The sequence below is a fragment of the Nomascus leucogenys genome, chromosome 20 (genome assembly GCF_006542625.1).
Source record: "Nomascus leucogenys isolate Asia chromosome 20, Asia_NLE_v1, whole genome shotgun sequence".
Lineage (NCBI taxonomy): Eukaryota > Metazoa > Chordata > Mammalia > Primates > Hylobatidae > Nomascus > Nomascus leucogenys.
In genome coordinates, this window is record NC_044400.1 from 68,807,162 (window position 1) to 68,813,407 (window position 6,246).

General features: G+C 40.5%; 1 pseudogene; it reads left to right on the forward strand.

Moving 5' to 3' along the window:
• The first annotated feature begins 4,773 nt into the window (after positions 1-4,773).
• LOC101176395 lies at positions 4,774-5,601 on the forward strand (annotated as a pseudogene).
• The last annotated feature ends 645 nt before the right edge of the window (positions 5,602-6,246 follow it).

The following is a 6,246-nucleotide window of genomic DNA, read 5'->3' on the forward strand; positions in this document are numbered from 1 at the left end:
TACGGTACAGAAGAAAGGAGTAACTTTAGTGAAGAAACGTGACAAACACTACCCCCACCAAGTAATGAAGTCAATATGAGCAGTGATAAGTCATGTTGATAGTGTTTACCCTTGATACCAGTGCATGACTTTACCTTTGTGGTCTTTCTTCCAAAGCCCTGACCCCAATCTAAGCACGAGAAAAACAACAGACAAATGCTAATTAAGGAACATTCTACAAAACACCTGACTGGCAATTCTCAAAAGCATCAAAGTCATCAAAAATAACGAAAGTCTGAGAAATTATGATAGCCAAGAGAACCTCAGAAAACATAACATCCAAGTGGAATGTGGGATCCTGAAAGGAATTCTGGAGCATAAGAAGGAGATTAGGCAAAAACTAATGAATGATGAATAAATTACATTCTTTAGTTAATAACAGTGTATCAATACTGGCTGTAACATTTCAATCATAACAAATATGCTATACTAATGTAAAATGTTAATAATAGGGAAAACCAAGTGTGGCATAAACGGGAACTCTCTGTGCTGTCTCTGCAATTTTTCTGTAAATTTTAAACTGTTCTAAACAATAAAGTTTATTAGTAAAATTCTTTATCCTCTTCTACAAAATGAAGTTTACTGATACACCAGAAACACCCTCATGGACATACCCAGAAATAATGTTAGACTGAATGTCTGGGCACTCCATGACCCAGTCAAGTTGAAGCATAAATTAGACATCATAGTTGGAGTCAACAATAATCCAGACAGCAGACCTCCACCCTCTTTGCCTCCACCCCAGGCAACTGGGAGCCCATCTCCTTTTCTACGTTTCGCACTGGCAACTCAGCTGCAGGGTCTACTCTGCTCCATTGGTGGCCTTCCTTCCAGAGGGCAATGCTGTCAGGAACACAGCCCTACTGTGTAATGAAAACACTTCAACATTCACTGCCTGAGCCTGTGTAAGCACCGAATGAGAGAGTGTGTGGGAACATACTGTGTATGCTGTTGAGTTCTACAGAGGTGAAAGGCTGTCATTATTCTATTTTCCTGTGGATTAGCAGCATTCACATTATCTTTATGTTTTCTAGGCAGAAATAAAAAAAACAGCATATCTGAAAAGCTAAGCTCCTGTGAATTCAAAAGAAAGGATGGCTGGGATTGCCTGCATCAAAGACAAGAATAGCAGCTCGCATTTCTGTGCTGCTCTTGGACACGAGCCACTTTCTAATGTATCATCTCATGTGATCTTTACAAAATCTTGTACAATGGAGTGTGCTTTATTATTCTTTTGTAGATATGGAGAAAGACTGACAGAGGTTAAGTGACTGGCCCAAGATAACACAGCTAGGAGGTAACTGAATTATATTTTAACACCAGTCCTCACATTCAAAATCCATCTTCTTTTCACTGAAGCACAATCCTTCTTGTAACAGCAAACAGTAAACTCAGCCCTTGGCAGCATAATGATCTGCAAAGAAAGACAAAGAAACTTGCATAACTGAATAATAGATGTTTAGTTTTTTCACATTTAAAAGAGCGTATCCAGGTGAGGGTAAGAGTAGCTGAGGAATCTAGTTTTATGTTACCCATTAACTCATATATTCACCCTTCATCCATCCACCCAATCAACAAATTAAAAGTCTATTCTCTGCAGAGCATTGTTATAGGTGCTGAGAATTCACATGATGACTCCCTCAATCATCACCATCACCAATCCTCATCAAAAGCAACAACACTTTTATCCCAATCGCTTTCGTTACATACATGTAATGTGTGGCTAGGTGGTGTGTCATAAGACTAAGACTACGAAACATGGCCCAGATAGTGTATTCATCACCAATATGGCACACACTCACCAAGGCAGGCAGACACTAGAAGGCAGAGTAAAGGAGATACAGTCATCTGAACAAAAGTGAAGAAACACACAATTAATACATGAAGTCTACAAGGACAAATGTACTTTGCGAGGGTATGCTGAGAAGAAGGAACTGTGATATTTAAATTAGTAAAATTGTAAGGAAGTGCCAGGAAGTGGATCCTGAGGATTTTGTTCCCAAGTAGGCAGCTTGATGAAGGCTTTTCAAGCCATAAAGGCAGGGTGATAGCTTGTATCTCTTGCTTTTCTCTTTTTTTTTTTTTTTTTTGTCTTTATTTCCAATAGGGATGAGCTCTGCATTCTGCATATAGTAGATCTTGAGTAAATGCTGTTTCCCTCAATTCAGAAAGATATTTGTGAAATATTTTTTAGAGAAGCTGCTTCAATTTGGAAAATAATATAAATTCCTCAGAAGGGAAAAACCACAAATGTATAAACTCTTCCCTTCCCCCTTTTCCACCTAAACAATGCTTCCTATTCTTCTCTAAGATGCAGATCCAACTTGATGTCTGTCAGGAAGACTTCTTCCCATTCTAGCAAGCACCGCCCATAGTTGATACTTTTGCTTCGTAACCTCATGTGACACCTGCCTGGGACCTGAAAACACTTCACTGTAGCCTCTGCCTTTGCTCCTCCTTCTCTGCTGTTATTGCATATGAAACTCCATGCTTCTATCTTAGGTGAACCCATACATTGTCTAAATATCCACTTATCCATTTAGCTGCAGCAATTCTCTGTCTCTCATTTTTATTTTCCCCTTAGTTTTAGTTTTCAACTTTAATGTAGTCTTTCTACTAGGTCATTCCCAACAGCAAACATTCTTTCTTTTAAATACAGCTTAAAAAAGTAAAAATAACTTAACTACACTTCTCTTAGGAGGCAGACCACAGCCAATGACAAACAAAAGCTAGCCCACTGTCTTGAGGTCAGGTTAACTCTGTGGTACAAATTGTTTTCCAAAACTCACTTTGAGAACAGACTGAAACTAGTTTTCCTCTGAAGCTACATCCCTGCTTAGCTTTTCTCCTGCTTTATCATTCTTTCCTCACTTCACCTGCTCTGAAAAGCATTTTCCCAATAAACCATTTGATTACCAATACCCATCTCTGGATGGGTACTTTGTTTTTAGGGACACTGGCCTAAGACAACTGGTACCAAAAGTGGAGTAGTCCTAGGAGGCTCTAAGGATGGGATTTTCAAGTTGTGTCACTTGTTGGCTGAATGGCAATAAGAATCCTACTACTAGTCTTAGCTGGATTATAGATTGTCCCTGGCATATTCAAGCATTGTAATTGCTAAGACTTCTACTTTTGATGGACTAAGATGAGACACAATTGGAAGGATGTATACTAGCTGGTGCAGTATCTTTGACACTTGAGAGATGTAGAATAAATAACAAGAACTGCAACTGGTAGCTGTTTCTAAGCAGCACTGTTTCATTAAAAAGAAAAAAAAATGACAGGTTTGGATCTATTATTCAACATCTTAAAGCAGAGAGCCATAGGGTATTCTTGGAAGCATTTAAAGACTTTTATCTCCTACAGCCAGCAGGCAGACATTGCTTAAGATTAGGCACCAGACCTAATTTTAAGAATTGTAGAATTTTTAAAGAATTGTGGAATTTAAGAGAATCTTGAATTATCAGCCTATGCAAGTATACAGTGAAAAAGTCAGGGCCCTGATACAAAGTAGTAGAACCCTAAGATTTGGGATAGGGATATCCAGGAAGACGCATTTGAAGAGTCACATCCAGATTCCTTTGAACACTCTGAACCTACAGAAGTGTCCCACTCTCTTTTTGGAAGATAGAGAACCTCTTGCCTGAAAACTATGTAGAGACCTAAAATGAAGCAGGTGTGCATGTTCTCACTCATAGGTGGGAATTGAACAATGAGAACACTTGGACACAGGGAGGGGAACGTCACACACCCGGTCCTGTCGTGGGGTTGGGGGAGGGAGGAGGGATAGCATTAGGAGATATACCTAATGTAAATGACGAGTTAATGGGTGCAGCACGCCAACATGGCACATGTATACATATGTAACAAACCTGCACGTTGTGCACCTGTACCCTAGAACTTAAAGTATAATAAAAAAAATAAATAAATAAATAAAATAAAATGAAGCAGATGCTTTACAATGTAATAGTTGCCTTCATCAGAATCTCTTTCCTCCTTTCCTACTGGCCATCGGACCCGTAAGTAGAGACAAATCTCAGCCAGAAATGACAAGAGAAGTGGCAATCCTGCTAAGCAAAGAAAGGAATGATTTACCAAGGGAGCTGTAGGACCATGTGCTAACATGTATTATCAGGAACTCAGATTGGTGGATCCTGAGCACCCTGGACCATGTTTTCAACATGAGGCATTCCTCTGTAACACAGTGTTTAACATCTGGCAAGGACCCCACATGATTGTTCTAATGCATTGCTGGAGTAACTCTTGAGAACTTGGGAAATGTTGTGGCCCATCTTGTAGAAAGGAGAAATGCCAGAGCAGCCATGGAAAACTCTGGAGGAAGGAATCCTGAGCCTCACAGAAGTAGGGATGCTAGAATATGTCTATCATAGGAGACCAGAAAATGTACCAACTACACATGTTATTAAGATGGCTCATCAGTTTAGACCATAACAGTGTTTCTTCCTCATCTGAAAACTCAGATGAACCTCTGAACTTAACTTTTATCAAGAAGGAATTTTCAAATTCAAATAATCTGGACAACAAAAGCATTAACCCAGTGTTCGGCATGAACCCTTTTAGTGCCAAACCTTTATACACAGCTCTTCCACCTCAAAGGGCATTTCCCCCTGCCACTTTCATGCCACCAGTTTAGACCAGTATTCCTGGGCTACGGACCATACCCAGCACTGGATCAGATAAGCTTCCTACCACATATAGCCTACACCTACCCAAATGGAGCAACTACCTTTGCTGATATGCAGCGAAGAAGAAAGTACCAGCAGAAACAAGGATTTCAGGGAATTGCTTTATGGAGCACAAGACTACATGTCAGGCCTAGATGTTATGACAAACTCCAACTGCTGTCTGTCTCGCAAGAAGATCAGGAAGACAGAGAGTGGCATGAATGCATGTGACTTATGTGACAAGAAATTCCAGAAAAGCAGTTCCCTTCTGCGACATAAATACGAACACACAGACCACATCAGTGTCAGATTTGTAAGAAAGCGTTTAAACACAAGCATCACCTTAACAAGCACTCAAGGCTTCACTCGGGCGAGAAGCCCTATCAGTGTGATAAATGTGGCAAGAGCTTCTCACACTCCGGCTCATACTCGCAGCACATGAATCACAGGTATTCCTACTGCAAGCGGAAGGCGGAGGAGCGGGAAGCCGCAGAGAGCAAGGCGCGCGAGAAAGGGCACTTGGAACCCACCCAGGTGCTGATGAACCGGGCTTACCTGCAGAGCATTACCCCTCCAGGGCACTACCCCTCCAGGGCACTCTGACTCGGAGGAGAGGAAGAGTATGCCGAGGGATGGCGAGAGCGAGAAACAGCGCGAGAAGGAAGGCGAGGATGGCTACGGGACGCTGGGCAGACAAGATGGCGACGAGGAGTTCGAGGCGGAAGAGGAAGAAAGTGAAAGTATGGATACGGATCCCGAAACGATACGAGATGAAGAAGAAACTGAAGAACACTCCACGGACGATAGTTCGGAGGATGGGAAAATGGAAACCAAATCAGACCATGAGGAAGACAATATGGAAGATGTCATGGACTAAACTACTGCATTTGAAGCTTCCTTTTTTTTTTTTTTTTTTTCCAGTAGTATTGTTACCTGCTTGAAAACACTGCTGTGTTAAGCTGTTCATGCGCGTGCCTGACGCTTCCAGAAAGCTGTGGAGAGGGACAGAAGGGGCAGTTCAGCCAAGACAGATGTAGACAGAGCTGGAGCTGGGTATTGTTAAAAACTGCATTATGCAAAAATTTTGTACAGTGTTAAGGCCTAAAAACTGTGTGGTTCAGAAACTAATTCCTGTGTTTAATAGTATTTATACTTTAAGCACAACTAGAAAATTGTAAAAATTGCACTCTACTTACGTATCACTACAAACTTTACAAAACTATGTCTAATTTACATCAATACATTTTAAAAAGGTGCCAGCACTACCATACGTCATTATTATTATTGTTATCCCTTTTTAATTTAATCTGCTTGCACTACAATGCATCAGTATTACGATTCCTCTGTACTTTCCTTTTGCTATTCATCAATTTCCCTTTTTTTTTTTCCAGCTTAAGTAACCACACAATTTTAGGACTCAATTTTTTTTCTATGAAGGAACTTGAAGTGTTGCATGTGTGAATTTAAGATACCAAAGTCTTAAAGTGACCTGGATGTAAAGGAAAAAGTAAGATGAGAAATA